This window comes from Taeniopygia guttata, chromosome 37, assembly GCF_048771995.1.
Source record: "Taeniopygia guttata chromosome 37, bTaeGut7.mat, whole genome shotgun sequence".
Classification (NCBI taxonomy): domain Eukaryota; kingdom Metazoa; phylum Chordata; class Aves; order Passeriformes; family Estrildidae; genus Taeniopygia; species Taeniopygia guttata.
In genome coordinates, this window is record NC_133062.1 from 3,798,291 (window position 1) to 3,820,393 (window position 22,103).

Below are 22,103 nucleotides of genomic sequence, written 5' to 3' on the forward strand. Positions count from 1 at the left end.
TGCGCAGAGCCCGCCCCCAGCTCGCTGCCATTGGCCGCTGGTGCCGTCAGTCGCGGTTGCGGCGCGCTGATTGGTGGGAGCGGGGCGCAGCACGGCCCCGGCGGCGGGCTGAGGGCGGCCGTGGGCGGGCAGCGGCGCCATTGGCGCCGGGAGCGTCTGTGCGGGCCCGGGAGCGGCGGCAGCGGCCGGAGCGCGGTGAGGCGGCGTCGGCGGAGCTCGGAGGCGGCCCCGGCGCAGGTGGGAGCCGCGCTGGGTTCTGCGGGGGCTCGGGGCTGGCTGCGGGCGGAGGGGGCGGCAGGGGGCTGCGGCGGGTCGGTGGTGCCGTGTCCGGCCCGTGCTGGCCCCGGGCTGAGGGCGCGGCGGGAGCGGCTGCCCGCGGTCTCCTTCCCGCCGGGGCCTGGGCAGGAGCCGCTGCCGGAGCAGCGCTGGCTCGGCCCGGCTGCTGTGGGTAGGACCGAGGGGGCTGCCCCGCGGCCGGGAGCGTGCGGGGAAATTCCCGTCGCCGGAGGTTTCTGTGGCCGGAGGAGAGCGAGGAGTCCTGTAAAAGTGACTTTATTGCCGAGCAGGGGGAGAGGCCGTGGGGCATTTGCCGTGCGCTCTCTGCCATGGTTGTAGTCCGCAGCCTTCTTTTTATCCTCATTTTCCCGGCCGCATCTCCCTCTGACTTTGCCCACGGGCTGAGGTCCTTGGAAGGTTCAGACTTCCCGATGCGCCTGCTGCCTGTCCTCGTTAATATGCACCCTCCTTTTGTATACCAGCCGATATTCATGGCTCTGTTAAGCCTTTGTTCTTCTAGGAGTTCGGGAATTTAGCGGGACTTTGAGAAATTGTGTGGCTCAATTTGTGAAATTTATTGGAACTGATGGTTTCCCTCGTTACTTCCTTATCTACAAGTGCCTGGCTCTCTCTCCAGGCAGATTCACTCCTTGACTCTGTTTTGTTCTTCCCGGGTCCTCTTTGGTTTTGGGATTATTCTCGGTGCCCTCATTCCCTGTCCTTTTGTAGCCCTTTGTGGATCAGGAGGCCTGGCTGCCACCTGCATCCCCTGGCTCAGCTGTTGTATGAGCTGCACTGCCAAGGTGTGGAGCCTGGTAAAAAGATGAGAGTTGCTGCAGCACAGAAGAGGAGAAGCAGAATTCGTGTAACCCCTGGTCTGCCCGGCAGCCACGAAAGTGTGTCCCAATCCCATCCTTTCCATGTTTGGACCAACACATAAACTGTTCACCTTTATCTTTTTCACCACTTTACCTTTGTTGTCTCTTTGTCAACAGCAGTTTGAATCATTTAGTTCTCCAAAAACTCCTCCTTTTTCTGCTAACAGATAATCTGATCCCATCCCCTGGTGAAATGTGTTCTTCTTTCAGTGGAAGGTCAGGAGCTGGAGCTGTCTAGTTGGTTCTTCTTTTGAGGACAGCTTTTAATCTAATGATGCCATTGAAATGAGAAATGGGTTCTGTCTCCTGATATGAATTAGTTTGGGTTCCCAGGGGCTGGTCTGTGGTGTTGTAGGATTTGTTCTGGTGGCCCTTCATCTTTTTCCCATTTCTGGGTGCTCCCTCAAGCTGAGGCTGCATCAATGACTGCATTTTTCTAAATACATCATCAAATACTTGAATTCCAACTAATTTCCCTGAACTTGTTCTAGCAAAAGCCCCAGTGCTCTGATACACCCTGTACAGCACAGACAGTGGCAGCAGATGTTGGAGTGGGCAGAGGGATTAACCCCCGCCCTTATTTTAGTGAAGTTTTCACAACATTCTCCATTTGCTGTTTTCCTTTGCAGCTTCAGCCATTTCTGTTTCAGAGTCAGATCCTCACCATGGGCTCTGCCTTCAGCCGTGCAGATTCCATCTGTGCAAGCAGGCAGAGCTTGGGGTGAGGGGCAGAGGGAATCAGCCAATTCCTGCCCCAGGCAAGAAGAGCCAGGTACATTGTCCCCACTCTGCCCCTGCAGTGGTAATTTGCATTTCTAAAGCTCCTCCTGGGTGCCTGGAATGCAGCTTCTCTTCCAGAGCAGCCTTCAGCAGCCTCACATGTGCCCCCCCACCCCAAACCTGCTGCTTTTTCTTTTTTTTTTCTTTCAAATCTTCTATTTATTTTCTTTTCCTTCAAATCTTCTATTTATGAGTTAAAGGGTCACCTTTAAATCTCTTCTAGCTTCACAAAATGTTGCCTAAAGGTGAACGTCGAAAACCCCAGACCAAAATTTTTCTATCTCTAAGAGACACACACAAACATACACAAGAAATTTCCAAGTCAATGAAATTTTTTCTACTTCTCCTCTAAGTAAAAACTCATTCTCTCATCCCTTACCCAAACCTAACCGACAATACAGAAGTAGGAGTAATTTAAAAATAGTCTAATGGTCTAAACTTAGCACTGAAACTGCAGGAAAAAGAAAAACTCCAACAATATGTTTATTGTTAGAGTCAAGGCATTCCTTGATTCTGGCCAGGATGTGCAACAGAAATCATTCCATCCCCACATAGCCCGGGTGTGCAGAGAAAATCGTTCCATGACACCTAAAGTATCAGTAAAACATAACGGAGTATATAATAAATAAAATACTATCGGAGTAAAAGCTCCGTGGCTTTTACTAGATTTTTTCCCAAACTTGATACAGTCTGAACCAGTCTAAATCCACTGTTTTAATGTTCCAAAGTTTCAAGTTGTGCAGTTTTTAGTATTTGGTTTCCTATTGGACCCGGATTTCTTTGCTTCAGCTGTTAATGAGGTGGGAAGTGCTGGATTTCCTTCTCAGCCTTTTGCAGACCAGGTGTCTGCAGCCCTGGCAGTGTCTGGGGTAGGTGTTGGTTGCTGTTTGCTGCTGGGGTTGATGTTTTGCTGCTGGGCGTTATCTTTGTGAGTATCTTTTGGGCCATTCCCAGTGTGTTGAGGTGTTAAACTCATCTCCATTGAGTGGTGCAACATCCCTTAACAAAACCTTTAACATTTCTTTCCCCAGAGCCAAGGCAAAGCAAGCCTGAGTAGAGAAATCAAAGGTTAACAATGTTAAAGTCTATGAGCTGGTGTATTTTCCATCAATGCCATGGCAGGCAGGGCAGTGTGTGAGTGTAAGTGAGAGCCAGAGTGGAATTGTCCCGTGCTCTTGCCCAGCAGCTGTGGCAGGGCAGGCCCAGAGAGCGCTGAAGCTGCAGCAGTGGCAGCAAGGGCTGTCCCCGGTGGCTGGAGCTGCCAAAGGAGGGTGGCCAGGCCGAGGATTTCAGCAGAGGATGTGTGGGCAGGCCCAGGGCCTTGCCCCGCTGTGGAGCCCTGGCTGCTGCTGCGCTGCCTTCAGTGCAGGCTCAGTGGGGGCCTCCCATCCTCCTGCTGCAGGCGGGAAGTGCAAATCTCCGGGGCTGCAGAGACCTGGAGCCGAGGCTGAGGGGTCCCCCTGTGCTCAGCTGTGCTGGCGGCTGTTTCTGGCCTCGGGGCCACTTGGCACGGGCCACGCCACTTGGCCACCAGTGGTGCTGCTCTGCACTCCTTAGGCAGGAGCCGATGTCCTGCTGGGATGGTGGCAACAGCAAAGTGCCAAGGCAGGCTCTGTGCCAGCCCAGCTTCCTGGGGGAGAGATTGCACCAGAGACAGGAATCTGGGCACAAACTGCTTTAAATGTGCATCCCTTATCTCCACCCTGCACTAGGTGGAGAATTCCCAGGGTAAGGAATTCCCGAGATCAATTCCAAGGGGAAATGATTGAATATCTGCCCTGGGTCTGGCTCTTCTTCTTGCCCAAGCCAATGGCAAAAGCCGTACCCATGGCATCTTGGTTTCTATCCCCAGCTTCCAAAGGTGTTTCTTTCCATCCCCTTTCATTCTTTGTACCCAGCGTGAGCTCTGGGGGTGGCAGGGGTTCTGGAGGTCCCATTGTATTCCTAAAGCTGCCATAACCCCCTGGAGGATCTTTCCTGTAAAATGAGTTCTGCTGTCTGTGTCTGTTGCTTCCACAATACCTTTTATTGGAGTAATGTCTTTTAGAAATACCTTAATAAGTGATCCAGTGGTTGCTGAGCAATCAGAATTGCTTTTGCCCCCTGTTAGGTGAGATGGTGTCACCAGAAGATATTGAAGCCTTCCTGCTCAGGGCATGTCAGTGCCAGGCTCTTACAAGCACACACAGCTGTGCCGGTTGAGCTGACCATGGAGGGTAACCTGGGCTTTGTCTGATTCCCTTTCCTCAATAACAGCGTGTCTTGGAACTCTTTTCCCTTCTGCTGCCCTTGAAGAGCCATCCACAAAGACATTTTCTGCCTCAGGCCAGGCAATGTCTCCTGAATCTCCCCCAGGCTGGGTCTGGAGCTGTGTCACTTGAATGCAGTGCTGGGTTTCTTCCCAGCCCCTCTGGGGGCTGTTCAAACAGGAGGCTGGGTTAAACCCTTCCCCTGTCCTCAGTTCTGAATCCTCCTGTGCCACTGAACAAGTTTCACACTGTAATAACCGAGCACTGCTCATCCATTGCGAGGCTCTTTTGGTTATCAAAGCTTGAACTTGATGGCAGACTGGAACAGTTGGAGATCCTGTTGTCATCAGGTTTTGGGCCTCTGTTCCCGTTGAAGCTGTGGCTGCACAATTCTGCAGGCAATGAGGCCACTGTGGCCACTGGGTGAAACTTGTTGGCCCAGGAATTCCTTTGGCATGGCCCTGTTGAACATTCCCCTACAATTCCAATTTCTTTTCTGAGTCTGGAAGAGCCACAGCTGAGGCATCAATATTTTTGGTTGTTCATTTTCTCAGGTTTTGCTCTCTTTCTCCTGTCCATACCACAACATGGAGGCTGTCTGGGGTTAAAAAGTCCAGACATTTGACACAAAGGTACAGCAGCAATAACCTCTGTATCACCTTTTACAATATTACAATTCCATCATCAAATTCCTTCCTAGATAATTACAATCACAGTAGGAAGAGAAAAAAATTAGTTTAGTTCAAATTAACCTCCCACAGCTTCTAATTGAACAAATGACACCAGCTCAGCTTTCCCAGTTATTCCCTTAATAATGAAAACACTCCTTTACAATGTTCCCCCCTTAGGTGTAAGATTCAGAGTGGATGGAGAGGCCCCTGTGTCCATTAGGAGAGGCCTCCTCTGGATGCAGACCCAGCCTGGATGTTCTCCAGGGCTGCAGTGTGGTGGGTCCCCGGTGGGATGGGAGCTCAGAGAGCCCTGACAATCCATGTCCATGCAGGGGTGGACTCGCTCCTCCTGAGGGTGCTGCTGTCTGTGCTTGCAGTGTCCTTGTGGGCTGCAGCTGGAGCCCTGACTCCTTCCCAGGGGCTGTTTGGGTGGGCTCTGCCCTGGCCAGGAGGGCAATGCCTCTGCCAGGTGCTTGTGGCCGACACCGTCCCATGGGTGCTGGGGCCCCCTTGGGCCCTGGGGTTGGTCCCTCAGGGGCTGTGGGAACTCTGCCATGGCCTTTGCCTTCAGCTTGGCCTTTTGCTCATCCCTCCTTGCCTTCAGCTGCTGTGCCTTTGTGCCCAAGTGCTGCAGGGCCTTCTTGTGCCACTCCTGCAGCCCCGGTCACTGCCTGTGGGTGCTCATCCTCTGAGAGCTGCTGAGCTTTCTGCAAAATCTTTCCTTTCTGCAGGGACCCAAACCAAATCCTTCACAGAAAATCCTGATCCTTCATGTACCATCATGTCATGTTTTGATGTTGGCACAATGCCTGTGTCCCCATGGAAATCCAGCTTCCCAAATAAGTGCTGTGAGATGCAATCAAGAACAGAGCAGAGCAGGCCTAAGCTTAGAAATAAAGGAGAAAGAACTTTATTAAGCTACTACTATAATAAAAGATACACACTACATCCAGAATTAAAACCTTCCAAAGCATTCCTCCTCCCCGCACCCAAACTCCAACAAATCACAGTGGGACACAACTTGGACCCTTAATCAGGTCATCATCTTTCAGATTGTCAATACTCAGTCTATCAGGGGAGAGACGAGTCTCTCTTGCACCACAGACCACCAGGAAACACAATTGCCACCTCTCGTGTTTCCATGTCACACATGGCACTGCCCAGAGAAAATGTGCCCGTGTGACACTCTCCTTGCCATGTCACAGTGCCCTCACCGCCGTGCATGGACAGACTGCTCATAGGGCTCCTTTAAGGATGCTTTGCCAAGGAACAAAAGAAACAACAGTTCAGTTTTCATTTTGGGAATACAGTCCCCCCCCATTTTCCTCCTTCCCTAGGGCTGAGGGTGGAAACGGAGATCTTCTTCTTCCTGAAGACAGAGGGCATCACCACACCCTCCTCAGCTTTCCTCTGTTCACTCCATTCCTGTGCTGGAATTTGCTGAAGCGGGTCTCTTGGCTCACCATTGCATCCCCCTAAAGATGCAGTCTCTGTTGCAGGAGAAACTGGTTCAGTCAATGGCTTACAAGAAAAGTCCAGCCAAAAGCCACTCCATCATCTCCCCCCCAACCTTCTTTCCCTAACATCTCAGGTCCCAGACTGGCTCTTTTCTCTTTCAAGTGGAGGAGGAGTAATATTTCACAAAGCTTTCATTTCCCAGGAAAGGGTTAAAAGTCTTGGACTGCCCTGACTGCTGAAATCTCAGCCCAGACCCCAACTCCCAGGGCTGGGCACCTTCCCCCCCCCCCCCTTCTCCTCTGCCAGTGAATTTCCAGGTGCCTTAAGGCTCTCTGTCTGTTTCCCTCTGGTGGTGTGGGGGTGTGGGGAACAAAGACATCTCAGGTTTCCTCCCCCTGGCCTATCTCTCCCAGGCCGCAGGGCTTCCATTCCCCCACCCAGCCCGTGGTGGGCGGGGGAGAGTCTGCACTCTCCAAAGAGACAGTTCTGCTGGGAGTTCTTGCTTTGAACCCTGTGTTCTCAGAGGCGTGCCCATGCCTTCAGTGGCCACTCCCGGTGCCAATATCCAAACCTGACCACTGATTGCTTTGAGACCGGCTGCCTGAGAAAATTCACTTCTATGTCCAACCATGAAAATCTGCATTTCCAGATGTTGCTTTGTTTTGCTCCTTGTGCTCAGGGTCCCCTGCACAGCCCGGATGGCAGAGCCGGTGCCTGTCCTGCCGCAGTGTCCAAAGGCGGCCCCCCCGGCGGGCAGGGCCGGCAGCTCCCCGGGGCCGGGCAGCGGCCGGGGCGTCCCGCAGCCTCCTGGGGGCCGGGGGCCACTGCCGGCGCTGCCCGGGGCTGGTGGGGTCAGGCAGCGCCCGGCGTTGAGCTCCGGCTGCCCCACAGCCCCGGCCCGGCCCCGCAGCTCCCCACAGGCCCCAAGCCCTGCTCCCGGTCCCGCACCTCTGCGCCTGCTGCTGCCGCTGCCCACCACAGAGAAACCCCTGACATCCTGACCTCGTGCTTTTCCTCTCCTGGAAACCGGGAATTCAAAGTATCAGCTGGCAAATTGTCAGGATAAGACCCTGCTGAAAAACATCCCAGTCCTGAGTATTTTTCTGTTCCTCCTCTTTGCCATCATCCTTTTTCTTACCACATAGATTCCTCCTGCTGCTTCTTGCCTGAACCATATTGCTGCACACTCCCCTTCACCCGATCCCTTCCCAGCACACCAACACCATCCATCCCCTGTTGTCCAAATCCCTTCTCCCCTTCCCTTATTCCCCCCCTGGGTGTCCATGTCGTTAATTACCTCTGGGGGAATGTGCAAACTACCTCAGCATTCTCCCAAGGGACCCTTCAGAGACATTTTGGAATCATCCTCCCTTTGGCCAGGACCCCTCCCTGGCTTTCCCTTTTCTCCCCTCCATGGGTGCCCTGCCATGTTCACTCCCCGAAGGTCCCAGGGCACTCACTGATGAGATTTTCAGTGCTCTCTCCCTGCTGACTCTTCACAGACCCCCCTGATGTGTCACTCGTCTGTCTCCTGGTCACTCCCAGGTCCCCAATCAATCCCCGTTGCCGCCGCCAGCCAAGGGAGCCGATCACCCAAAGTGGGTGAGGCACCTTCAGCTGCACTCCCTGCCCCAGGGTGTGCGGAAAAATTGACATCACCAGAGGATTCTGTCCACAAAGCAGACAGAGGAGTCCTGTGAAATTAATTTCATTCCTAAAAATGGGAGAGGCCATGGGACATTCCCCATGGGATCTCTCCAATTGCTGGAGGACACAGCCTCCTTTTAATCCTAATTCTCCTGACCACATCTCCCTCTGCTTTCCCCATTGGCTGAAGTACTTGACAGCTACAGTTTTCCCAATCCAGCTACTACATACTCCCTTAATATGCTCCCTGCTTTTATATAGCAAACGATATTCATGGCTCTGTTAAGTCTTTGTTGTTCTTCTGGAAGTTCATGAATAGAGCAGGACCTTGGCTGAGCAGCAGTCTATGTCATCAACTGATAACATTTTCTGAAACCAATTCCTTCTCCTGTCACTCCCTTGTGTACAGCTCCCTGGCCCTCTGAGCCTTCCCCAACTGGACTCCCTGCCTTGGCCCCATCGCCCCCGCGAGGGGAATTTGGGGAGGTGGGAGTGGGGCAGCGCCAAGGCCGGGCCCCCCCGCGCTGTCCTGGCGGGAGCGGCTGCAGTGGGGACCGAGTGCGGGCGGGAGCGGCCGAGAGCCCAGCGCTGCCCCAGCCCGACCTGCCCCAGCTCCATCCCTGCCCCTCGGCAGGGATGCTGTGGGTCTGGGGGGAAGAGGGAGCCGGCAGTGGGTGCTGGGCCTGGGGGCAGGAGGAGAAGGGAAGGAGAAGCAGGCTTGAGGAACAGAATGGTCATACGATGTAGGTGGCAGGAGAAGGTGGGATTGTGCAGGAGAAGGAGGAATAGCAGGAGGAAGAGGAGTGTGAGGAAGAGGAGAGACACAGGAGGAGGAGAAGGAGCAGAAAGAGGAAGCAGCAGAAGGTTCCACCCCTCCCTGTATCTGCAGCCTCCCCCCAGCCCCAGGAGCATTGCTCCCCCCACATGCAGCAGGTGACTGTGGAGGGGGATCCAGGATTTTCACGGGGTGAATCTTGGTGTTTCTGAGCTTTTGTGGGCTAAATGTTGGTGCTTTGGTTTTATGTGGCAGCTGAATATGTTTTGGAAGAGGTTTTTGCTGACTTGTGATGTTTGGGGAGTTTTTGATCTGTGTCTTGAAGTTTGCGAGATTTTTGGGCTAAATCTTGATGTTTTGGAGGTTTATACAGACACAAGATTCTCAATGACTTCCTGAGATGAACTTGGGCAAGGAAGAACCTCCAGTGCTCTCCTCTTGTTTTTTTCCCCAAACCAGGATTTTCATTCCCTGGGTGTGGCTGGATGGAGGAGGAGGAAAAGCCCCGGAGATGCTGCAGGAGGAGGAGCTGCAAACCCAGCCCAGGGAGCTGCGGGGAGGAAAGAGCCCCCCTGAGCCAGGAAGGCGGGCGGAGATCCAGCCGGAGCTCGGAGCTGGTGGAGAAGCCTCATGGCAGGGAGAAGCCCCACAAGTGCTTGGAATGTGGGAAGGGTTTCACCCAGAGATCCAGCCTGAATGTGCACCAGAGGATCCACACTGGGGAGAGGCCCTACGAGTGTGGGGAGTGTGGGAAGAGGTTTCGGACCAGCTCCAATCTCTTCGTACATGAGCGGAGTCACACAGAGGAGAGGCCCTTCCGCTGCCCCGACTGCGGGAAGGGCTTCAAGGAAAACTCCCACCTCACCGTGCACCGTCGCATCCACAGCGTGGAGAGGCCCTACGAGTGTGGGAAGTGTGGGAAGGGCTTCAGACAGAGGTCTGGCCTGATCGAGCACCAGGTGATCCACACTGGGGAACGGCCCTATGAGTGCTTGGAATGTGGGAAGAGCTTTGGGCGGAGCTCTACCCTGAGAACACACCAGCGCATCCACACTGGGGAGAGGCCCTACGAGTGTCCCCAGTGTGGGAAGAGGTTTCCGACCAGCTCTGATGTCCTCAAACATGAGCGGATTCACACAGAGGAGAGGCCCTTCCGCTGCCCCGACTGCGGGAAGGGCTTCAACCAAAACTCCCACCTCACCGTGCACCGGCGCATCCACACCGGGGAGAGGCCCTACGAGTGTGGGGAGTGTGGGAAGAGCTTCTCACAGAGCTCAGCCTTGACCCAGCACCAACAGAGGCACCAGTAAGGGAAGCCCTGTGAGTGCCCTGAGTGAGGGAAGAGCTTGGAGTGAGGGAAGAGAGTGAGGGAAGAGCTTGGTGCGCTGCTCCAGCTCCATCCCCCATGGGAGGATCCGGGCTGGATGATCCCCAGTGACCCCCGTTGGGCAGAGCCCTGGTGCCCCCGTATGGGGAATAAAACAGAGAGTAAAGCAATGGAGCTGATAAAGGGGCCCGATATCTGAGGCCTGACTGAGCAGAAACTGTGGGAGACACAGACACAGTTTAAGTCTCCCTGGGCAAGAAGTGACCAAGCAACATGGTGTGAGACTTTGTGATAAAATAATGTTACCACGTGATGTCATGTCATGAGGAATGTGTAACCAATGGGAAATTGTTACCAAAAACAGAGCCCTGTATAAGCACCATACAAGTAAATCCCTGTATAAAAACCTGGTACACACAATAAAATTGGCTTTGGTCTAATCTCAGATGTTCCCGTCTCTCCCTGGTGGATATCCCTGTTGTGGGTGATCCCCGTTGGGTGGGGGGAAGGTGTTGGAGGGATTTCTTTCCCTTCTCCTCGTGCTGCTGTGGTTTGGTTGGTAATAAATTCCCTCCCTGTGCTCGGGCTGGGTCTGTTGTCCCTGTGCCGCTGCTCGGGGCGGGATCTCTCCCGTTCCTTCTCTGCACTCCCGGGCCTCTCCTCAGCCAATGAGAGAATGCGGTGGACAAGAGTCAGCCAATCAGAGAGAGCGGCGCTGATGACTCACCAGTTGCCGGGCAGACCCGCAGCAGGCAGTGTTCCCCACCCGGACCCCGCCCTCCCTGCCCAGTGCCGGCCCCGCCGTGGGGTCCCCCCAAGTCCCTCCCCAGTGCCCCCATAAACTGGGCTGGGTTTAACTGGGAAGCTTTACTGGGAACACTGGGAGCAGGCGGGCAGGGGCAGAGTGACAGCAGGGCTGGGGGTACACAGGACCCCCCCCAAAATCAGCGTGGGGATGGAGTGGGGGATCCCGGCTGGGCCCGAGGCCACAGGGAAGCTCTGCGGCCGCCGGCGGCTCAGGAGCTCTGTGGGCAGAGAAACAGGGGTGACACCGGGCTGGGGGCCCCGGGTGGAGCACCCACAGTCTTGGGGAGAGGGGACATGACCCCCGGGACCCCCCTTGACCCACTTGCACAGGTAGAAGCCGAGCCCCAGCACCAGGAAGACAAAGCCCAACTCATAGTCCCTGATCCCCGTCTGCATCTTGCTGCCGGTGGCGTCCAGCGGCATCTCTGAGAGGCCTGCAGGCATCAGGACCCCCCAAAACCTCTCACAGACACCCCAAGCCTCTCCAAGCACCCTCCTGATTGCTCCCAGTCCACCCAGGACCCCCTGAAACTTGCCATGATCCCTTCCTCACCTCCCCAGGACCCACCAAAGCATCTCCCATCCCTTTTAGAATCCCACAACACCCTTCCAGTCTCCCCCCACCACCCCAGTACGCCTAAACCCTCTCCCAGTCCCTTCTCAGCCCTACCAGGACTCACTCAAACACCTCCCAGTCTCTTTCCAGCACAACCAACCTCATCCCAATCTCTGCTTTTCCATCCCCAATCTCCATCCAGCTCCTCCAGGCTCACTCTAGTCCCTCCCAGTGACACTCAGTACCCCCAAACTCCCTTCCAGTGCCCATCAGGACCCCCAGAACCTCATCCCACCAGCTTCTTCTCTGCTGAATTCCTAGAGGAAGACCAGGCCCAGCTACTACCAGACCTTCAGAGAAAACTCCATCCTTCTAGAGATCACCACTTCAGCAGCATTTCATCTGCCACTCCAGGAGGAGCAGCCACCATTTTAACTGGACTACTACCAGCACCCTGACTCCTCAGGGCATCAGGTTTCTGCCTCCATCACTAGTTTCATTTGTACTAATTGCATTTTTTAAATTATTATTTTTATTTAGTTTTTTTTCCTGGTAAAGAACTGTTATTCCCATTCCCATATCTTTGCCTGAGAGCCTTTTGTTAAATTGTGGTAATTCGGAGGGACAGGGTTTACCTTTTCCATTTCACAGGAGGCTTTTGCCTTCCTTCACAGACTCCTGTCTATTCAAACCTAGACATGGGCCTTGTTTTTCTTCTATCCCTTGTGTGTGTGTTGTGGGCTTGGGTCTGGCTCTAGATTTTCTTGTGGGCAGGGCTGGCCCTGTTGGCCATGCAGAGCCCCCGTGGTTTTCTGGGCTTGTGCCAGAGCGTGTTGGGGTGTGTTGAAGGGCGCTGCTGAGGGGCTGCCAGGTGCCTATGGCACACCGCCCTGAGAGCGCCCGGTCTCGTCTGATCTTGCAATGTAAGCTGAGTCTGGCCCAGTTAGTACTTGCATGGGAGACCCCCTGGGAATACTGGGTGCTGTAGGCTTCTTTTGCTGCCTGCTGGCCAGAGGGCCTCTGGTGCTTGGGTTTTCTTGGGCAGCCATGGCGAGGGGCAGGAGGGAAGGGGCAGGCATACCTTGTGTGGTTTTTTGTGCCTTGTGTGTGTGTTGCAGGCTCGGGTCTGTCTCTAGATCCCCTTGTGGGCAGGGGCGGCCCTTTTGGGCTTGTCGAGCCCCTTTGGGGTTCTGGGCTTGTGCCTGGAGGGTGGTGTGGTGGGCTGAAGGGCGCTGCTGAGGGGCTGCCAGGTGCCTATGGCACACCGCCCTGAGAGCGCCCGGTCTCGTCTGATCTCGGAAGCAAAGCTGGGTCGGGCCCTGCTGCTGCTGGGGGCAGCGAGGATGACGTCGAGAATGACAACCTCTTGCTCCACCTGACCACCGGCAGGCTGAAGATGGTGGACTTTGATTCTGACATGTCCTTTAAAGCCAGGTTCCACAGGGAATTTGCAGATGGGTCCACACGCAGGGGATGCTCCCAGATTTGGGCATTGCACAGCCTTGCCGGGAACCAAAGGTTCCCCCTTTGCTGGGGCGGATGCAGCTGATCCTTCAGTCGGCTGCCAGGCTGCTTTTGGCAGGGCTGGGGACATGGGCTGGGGTGGGTACGAAATGGGAGTGGGCTCCTGGACCTGCCAACAGCCCCCAGCACCCACCGTGCCCTGGGCTGGGGCTGTGTCGAGAGTTTAGCTAAAGAATAGCTGCGCAGCAAGGGACACGAAAAAGTTAAGTTGATGAGAGTGTGAGAATACGTGACTTGTACCATGAAAACTATGCCCTTGAGAAACAGATGTTTTCTAACAACCTTGAGAAACAGATATCTCCTAACAACCTTGAAAGACAGACATCTCCTAACAACCTTGAGTATACAGGTGTTTCGTTAAAAATGAAATATTGCTTAGTATGCAGAAAAGTAATCAAGTATAAAGAAGCAGTAACTGCAAGGCTTATCGCAAAGAGATATATGTGTTAATAGAAAGGTAACCAATCCTGAGCTTCGCTTTTGCAATATGTATGAACTAATTAGTGCTTGTATAAAGAAACTGTAATCGACTCCAATAAACTGAGACTTGTTGATCATGACAGCATGAAACTCGTTTTCCCGCGAAAATCTCACCAACATCTGGTGCCTGAACGGACAGGACCCCCCCCGCCTGGATCTGTGAGACGTTTGCGTTGGGGTCGGGTCCCGCAGCTAGACGGACGGCGATTAAGCTCCACTACCTGGTGCCGCGCCCTGAGTGACCACAGCGGTGAGCTCAGCCGATACGTGATGCTGAAGCCTAGAGGGTCTGCAACAGCGCTGACGTGAGTAATGGATAAGCAAGCAGCATATAACCTTTTCACCTCCTTTCTCAGATGGAGGCAATTTAAAGAGCTTTATTTAGATAGGGATCTCCAGGCTTCTGTACAGCTTCTCTTTCATATTCTCTCAAAGAGAGCTGAAAAGGTTAAAGAAGCCGATTTGGAACAGTTGGTTCTGTGGGCAAGAAACAAAGGCAAGCTGCAAAAGCCTTCACTGATTTTTAGTAAAATCAAATGGCAAGAGCTGGGGCAGCTGCTTTGGGACGCAGTGATAGAACGCGGAGGCGGGAGAGAAGCGGTGCTGGCCCCTCGCTCCCCCGCAGCAGTGGCGGCGGCGGCGAGCAACCCAGCGCGGCATGTCAATTGTAGCAGGAACAAGCGATCACAGAACAAGATACAAAGGCAAGAAAAAGTTACAGAAAGCCCTTCCTCGTCCCTTGTGGAACGGGTTGGCAGAACTAAGGCAATGGGCTGTGGCGGAGAGCAGCAGGGTGTGGCGGTAAGCACCGGCCAGCCTCCCGGGCGGACCGCAGAAGCGGCAGCGCGAAGTGGCAGCGCGGAGCGGCAGGCGCGGGGCCAGGCAGAGCGGGGCCAGGCAGAGCGGGGCCAGGCAGAGCGGGGCCGGGCAGAGCGGGGCCGGGCAGAGCGGGGCCGGGCAGAGCGGGGCCGGCCAGCACCGAGCCTGAGGCGGCCCCGGGGCGGAGCGGACTTCAGCCGAGAGACAGAAGGCTCCTTGTTGCTGAGCAACAGCGCGAGGAGGGAGATGGGCATTCCCGGGGGCTCGGCCGTGCTGGAGTCGGAGCAGGCGGGGCGTGGCCGCATCAGGGGCGTCTCCTCTCCCATCCCCACAGTGACGCAGCAAGGACGGGAGCGAGACGGCGCCGCCCCCTCATCTCCCCGCAGCACCCCGCAATGGCGGCGGAGACGCTGCACAGCCTGGTTGCCACGGTAACGACAACGCCGAGAGCAGCAGTGTCACCAATGGAGAGATTGCAACACCACAGCAAAAATTTCAACAGCATTTTTCCAATTCCTTGCAAAAGTCAGAAGACGTAATGAAAAAGTATAGCAGTACCAATTGTTTTCCAAGATACCAAGAGGGACAGACATTATGCAAATCAATGTTATTTCAAATACAATATAGATGAAAATCACTGTATAAAGATAGAAATGTTAATAATGATTTAATTGCCAAAAATGTCTCTGAAAACAAAGATTTGAGAAGAGTCAGTCCGATGGAATGTTGGCATTGAGTTCACAATTTCTGGTTTTGAGTTTTTATAGATAATAAGATAGGTAATGATGATTTTTGAGTTTTATAGATAATAAGATAAATGATGATTGTCAAGTTTTGTAGGTAAAGATAAGTAGTGATTGTTACTAATGTTATATGAATGCTTTGAAAAGATTGTCTTAAACTATTTTAAACATTTCTTGTTGATAAGTTGATCATATAATGTAAGTTGTCTGATTTTTGAGATAAGAATTATTATTAAGATGTTAAGGTATTGAGGTGTTGTTTTAATATTTACAGTCAGTTTTCATATGCTTTATTGTCTTTTTAGGTGATTGATTACAAGATGTGTTTTTTCAGGATCCTGTGTTTTTGACTTTTTAATTACTCATGTGATTTTTTTTTTGTTCAATCTTCTATGCAGCTGCAATTTATCTTCTTTTACAAATTTATAGTCCAAGTTTTGGTTCAAGATTTCAGACTTCAAATTTTTAGATTTCTGAAGAAAAAGTTTGTTGTATTTAGAGAATTTTTGTCTTGAAAGAAATTTTAGACAGGTTCAATTATTTGATGGTTTGATAAATTTTTAATAATAAGTTTTTTTACTTATAACTGTTATTTCTAAGACTTTTGTTTTAAACATATCCTCCAATTAGAGTTCGAGCTCTGGCCAAGCTCTGCCTCTACGTGGATGGTGTCATTGACCCAGGTGTTTCCTGCATCAAAAAGTATTCAAGTCCTTTTGGCTTGACAGCTGAGCCTCAAAGGGAGTTTTGGAGAGACATGATCCGGACATGTTTTATCCAAATCTCTGTTGTTTTAACGTTTGTCAGCTGCGGCAGACTCTGGGATGACAATTTGATAGTGTAGCACTTGGTAACTGTGATTTTATATGTAATATTAATTGTTTATTATCTGATTGATTTTTATTTGTTGTTAGTTTCTTTACTATGTGCATTGTTTTGTTCTTGATGTTTTTTCATGTTTATAACAAAGATGTTGATATTTCCATTTCTTCATGCAAGTTTTAGGGAACAGAATTGAGAGAGGACCCTCCAGTCCCTGTGGGGGTGTTGGGTTTGTTTGTGTTTTAACAGGTGCAGAATCTGGATGGATTTCAGTGAAGAATGTGGAACTTATTAATTGCAAGAGAGCAACTGATCTTTCCACAAGTGGATCAGAGGATGCACAGCAAAAGTGGATTGTGCAAAGATTTGTGTTTCACCCACAGAAGATCGTGGGCTTTGAGTTTTTTTTTAATAAGTGTGTTCTTAATGATGTTATAGATGGGCAGGACAGATGCTCTTGCTGCATTGATACAAAAAGGCAGAGACAGAATTTTAAAAATAGATGAAAAAGATACCAACCCGCAGTGATAACAACGTCAACGACAACAGTTTGCCTGGAACATCCCGTGATGAATCCAGTTCTGATGAAAATTAATTTTTTAGAGTACAGAGAAATAAGTCGAAATATCAGAAGTGTGAAGTTAGATTTATCAGAAGTTAGTTTATTAGAAGTTATAGTTTATGTTTAGAATTAAGTTTGTTTCTTTCATGTTAAACAGGGCATTCAAAAACCTGAGAAATATGTGGTAGGCCTCAATGTTTTTATTAAGCAGTATTTTGGTTGTTGAAGTATCTGAAATCCTTGACATTGACAAAAAGAGAAAATATGTGGATCACTTGGGCCAAACAAACTAGGCAAGATTGATTCTGCCTGTTGTTAGCCACACCGTCTAACCCCTTTTCGTACTTGTTAAATTGGAATCTCATTGGGTCCCATTGCAGAGTTCAAAACTTGGACCCGAGCTCAAATAAATCTAAATAGCACTCTGGGAGCGCAAGCTGTTGCATTTGTGCAAAACCTTAAATTTACTGATGACAGTCTTCAAGAATTTGATCTTTTGGGTTCTGTCCCAGGAAATTACTGTTTGATATTTGGATCTTATGCTACCAAACCAACTCAAGAAAATGGAAAATTGACAGATGACGACACTTGGTTGTCTCCCAGATCACCATTGTATTACGACTATTCAGAATATTGTAACAATTCGACTCAATCTGTGACACCGCCAAGAGGTGGTGCAGGAAAACTGCCCCCAGGAACCTTCCTCATTTGTGGGGACCGAGCCTGGTCAGCAGTCCCTCAGAATGCTAGGGGAGGCCCATGTTATATCGGTAGGTTGACGCTTTTTGCTCCCACTATACATCAGGTTCTCGAATTGCCTCAGAAGACTCAACGAGCCAAACGCAGTGTTCTCCAAATGGACCCTAATTGTAAAGATATAGTGTCATTGTGGGGACGTGCCTCTGTAGCAGTAGCCTCACTCTTTGCCCCAGGGGCCGCCTCATCAAAAGCGCTCACACAATTGAGAACTCTAGCCTGCTGGACAGGAAAACAAATTAATATCACATCTAAATTGATAAGTGAGCTTGCTGCAGATGTAGACGATACCCGTCATGCGGTTCTACAAAACAGATCTGCAATTGATTTCCTTCTTTTAGCACAAAGACATGGGTGCGAAGAATTTGAGGGCATGTGCTGCATGAATTGTCTGACCATTCTCAATCGATTTATAAACAGTTAATGCAATTGAAGGACAACATGAGAAAAAAAAACTTATCGTAGTGGACACTCAATTTGATAACTGGCTCAATTTTTTAGGTTTTTTGGCTGAGTCAAAGATTTAATTCGTTTTGGTATTGTACTTTTTTTATCTTTATAGTTATTTTAATTGTTATACCGTGTTTTTTACAGTGTGTGCAAAAATTAGTTCATTGCGCCTTCACTCCAGCCTGAGTAGCTCAAAAAGAAAAAGAGGGAATTGTTGCAGCATTTTTGAGAGAAAGAGGACATGAATTGTGAAAGTTGAGCTACTCCAGTCTAGGCCTCAGATTGAGGCCTGGTGGGGCCTTCAAGCCTCTGACGCAGTTAGAAATTCAGAGCTTGTGGCGCAGATAGAAAATAGTCTTAAGGTGTTGTGGGGACCACTGGGTTGCTTGGGTGTGAATTAGTATAGGTTTTATGGTGTAAAGTGTAGGCCGTTTTAAGGAAAAGTTAAACAATGTTAGCCTACCAATTAGAGTGTCTTTGTTTTTGTAAACTATGTGGAAGCTTATATAAACTACCACCTTATCTTGAATAAACGGAGAACGCTTGATGAACCACATTGGTTTGAACCTGCGTTTGTCTTATCCAGCTTTCCGTGTTTCTGAGATTCCCTGGCTTTAGACGGGGCTTTCTGGTTTCTCTCCTTGCAGCCGGGCTCTGCGGGTGCTGAGGCTGCTCTGGGCTCTGCCAGGGCTCTGCTGGAGCTCAGCACCGGGCCACAATCAGCCAAAGGAGAAATGGGGTGACCTGCAGCACTGACTTGCTTGAGCATTTCAGCAGCACAGCTCAAGTTTGCAGAGTGTACACCTCCAAGGTAAAACATGGCACCACTCAAAGCATATACTTGTTCAATAACTTCTGAAATGAAATCAATCTGGGATGACCCCAAATGACGTTTTGCAGCTTGCTCAAGCTGTAGCTCAGCCCTTCTCTGAACTGTTCTCTCCCCCACCTGCCTTTTACTTCCCAACTGCTCCCTATTTTCCCCCAGTGAGCTCCCAGCCCATTCCAGTCTCCATCACACTGTTGCCTTCCTTGGTGCCCCTCACCAGGAGGAAGGCCGAGCCCCAGGCTTAGGGACTCATCCTGTCACTGGCTGAGGAGCAGCAATGTCTCAGAGGTCCGGTGGGATTTTAGTGTCATTCAGAGCTGCTCTTCAGCCCCCAGCTCTCCTCACTGCTGAGTTCCCACTCCCTTTTCCTCGTCCTTGCAGCAGGATGAGCTCTGTGAATCCCCTTGAGCCTCCCCACTCTTCCCAGCCCACGCACCCACCTCAGTTAGGCTGAAGCTGCAGCTTCTCTGTCTCCTCTGGCACACCAATGCAGTCCCCTGTGCGGGGAGCCCCAGCCCCAGAGCACAGCACTCAGCAGTGCAGTCGGGGCTGGAGCAGCTGCCCCGCAGCCCTGGCTTGGCTCTTTGTGGCAGGGAATGCTCCCTGTGTGCAGCTGTCCCTGCAGGATGGCCCCAGGGCAGAGCCCAGCCGGGCTCCCCCTGCAGCCCCTGAAGCTTGGGGCAGACAGTGGTCCCAGAGCTGAGGTTCACAGGGAGCACCCGGAGCTGTGCCTCGCACTCTGGTGCCGTGTCACAGTCTCGTGTGCAGGGGCAGCTCCAGGGCCTTCTTCCTCTTCCTCCACCCAGGCCAGCTTGGGCAATCTCAGGGGTCTCTGCTCCATGTCCGTGACTGGATCTGTGGCTACTTGCAGGAGAGATGCCTCAGAAAGCTCCGAGTCAGCAAGTCCTGCAGTTGTGCCTGGAAGGCACCTTCAAGAGAGAAGCCTCAGGAAGGCTCAGGACAGCAAGTCCTGTGCTCTGGTCTCGAGGGCTCCTGCCACAAGGACAGGAGAATCCTGTCAAGGATGGTGCTCTGGCCTCGAGGGCACCGGCAGCAGGGATGGGAGATGCCTCCGGGGCACCAAGTCCCACACTCTGCCCTCGAGGGCACCTGCAGAAGAGAAGCCTCGGGAAGGCCACAGGTCAGCAAGTCCTGTGGTCTGGCCTCGAGGTCAGCTGCAGGAGTAATACCTCGGAAAAGCTCCAAGTCAGACACAAAGGAGTGCGCTGTGCAGGGGCTCCTCACAGCACTGCTCTGTCCCGTCCTGTCCTTGTCGCGTGCACCGAGCACTGTGGTATGCTGTTGTCACCACCAGCTCCTGTGTCACCATGTGTCACAAAGGTCCCTTGGGCACCCGGCTGCGTTCCATGCTGCAGCGTGTCACAAAGGGCCCTTGGATACCCTGTCCCGTTCCATGCCACGGTGACCATGTTGCACTGTGTCACAAAGGGCCCTTGCACGCACTGCCACCTGCCCTGGGCCCACCGCCAGCCCCTCCAGAGTGGCCCAGGTTGGAAGGAATGCCTTGCCCCAAGTGTGTCAGACAGCCCAACAGGATCTTTAGGAACGGCTCAGACCATCAGCAAACGCTGCCCTGCTCTGCGGGCTCAGAGCAGCAGGAGCCCCCAGGGCTGCCGACGCAGCCGCGCTGGGAAGGGAATGGGACCTTCCATGGAAGCTGCCACGGCCTCCTCGGGACACGTCCCTGCCCGTGGCCATCCTAAACCCGCGGGTGTGACACAGACAAGGAACTGTGGGCCAGGGCAGGAATGCTGCTCTGAGCCCTGGGGCCCGGGGAGCGCTGACACCAGTAGGTGAGGCACAGTCCCTGCCCAAGCAGACCTGCCACCCCCCAAGCCCTGGCAGCGCTGGTGCCCGTCTCCTGCCCCAGAGACCTGTGCCCCTGGGGGGCTTCTGTGCCAGAGGGAGCCAAACCCACGTGCACTGGGGGCTGTGCTCCTGCTTGGCAGGAACACCTGGAGCAACTGCTGGTAACACTTGGTCTCTGTCAGAAGCTCTTACTCCATGCTGAAATTATTTTCTCGTTGAAGTTATTGCCTTCAGCACAAAAACACCTTAGCAGCAAAGGCACAGAAGAATCTGGCAAGTAAGAATCCTCAGTTCAGGAAAGATTTACTTCCCATTGCCCAACTCAAGTAGTTCCAAAATGGTGCAAACTTCCCAAATTAATTGGGATGGCCTGAGGAGATGAAGATTTGGAATTTTGCTTCCCATCTCAAAGCAGCAACTCATTTGCCTTAACCTCATCCACTGAGGGTCACTTTACAGAACATAACACTACACAAAAAAAAGGAAAAACTAAGGGACATTCTTTGGCTTGCAAATGGTTTTCTATGAAGGGATGATAATATCCTAATTCTCTTAAGGAATAAAAGCTCTCAAGAAATGAAAGTCCACTCAGTGGTACACAAGTAACCCAAAGAAATGAGAATAAGGAAAAAGGGCTAATCCTCCCCCTGGTAGAGATATCTAAGTGGCCAGTAAAGTACAGCTCGCCCCCATCGTTCCCTGCAGGAGAATCAGGACCATGAAGAGGAAAAGTCAAAGATATTCACAGATAGAGCTGAGCCCTCTGTAACCAAAGCTGTGCCAAATCACAGATGCTGCCTTCAAACTGACTCAAATTCCAGCCTGGACATCTCACCTTCCAGACAATTCCTTCCCCAACACCCCACCAACACCAACCCCCCAAAACTCCCACACAGAAGCCCCCAACACCCCATCAGAACCCTCAGCTGTCCCTGTCCCTCTGCAGAGCTTTCCCACCCTCCAGCAGACCCCCTGGTTCCCTGCACGTGCCGTGGGATGGCACTCAGGAGGATCTGCCCCAAGGCCTTCCCCTGGGGCAAGCTCAGGCTGCCAGGCCTATGGATCCTGGATCATCCTTCCCTCTGAGCCTTCCCGTGCACGGCTGTTCCATTGGCACATCTGCGCTCAGCTGGGACTACTCTGCTCACCCAGGGCTGCTGGTAAAGGATGGAGAGCAGCCTGGCAAGCTCTTTCTCCAGCTCCCTCTGTGCCCTTGGGGAAGGCAGAACCTTCCACAGGAAAGCAACTGGTGCCACAAGGAGTGGGTGGCATCAGGCAGCTCTGGGGAAGCCCCTCAGCAATGCTGTATCCTGAGGGAACACTGCTGGCCTTGACCTGTTGGCACCTGCAAAAGCTTCAAATCAGCTGCCTCAGCTTCCAGGGCCTCTCTTGGCCAGCATCCTGACGTGGATGCAGGACGGCTGCCAGGCACTGCTGGGACCCAGCGGGACAGGAGCGGCTGTCTCGTGTCCACGCAGCAGCCCTGACACAGCCAGGGCCATCCCGAGAGCAGACAGACGCTCACGGGCCAGCAGAGAGGAGCAAGGAGCACTGGGCTCCTCTCAGGGTATCTCAGCTGGGCTCGCTCCACAACACGCCCCCATTGGAAGGCCTGCTGATGCCCAGCTGCCAGAAATGCCTCCCTTGTGCTCTCCAAGATGCACAGGGAGAGCCAGTGAGCAGGACATTTGGGAGGCAAACCTTCCAAGCCTTTGCTGAGGCCAGGCACACACCAAGATCAGCCAAGACTCTCCACCACACTGCCTGGCCCACCCAGCCCAGCTCTGTGCTGGCCCTGGGCCACAGCAGCTCCCAGCAAGCAGGAGGCAAATGCATCTTGCCAAGAGCTGAAACACAGCAGACA

At 52.4% G+C, this 22,103-nt stretch overlaps 1 pseudogene; it reads left to right on the forward strand.

The window, feature by feature from the left end:
- Positions 1-22,103, forward strand: part of LOC116807532 (uncharacterized) — a 1,256,502-nt pseudogene that overhangs the window by 558,918 nt on the left and 675,481 nt on the right.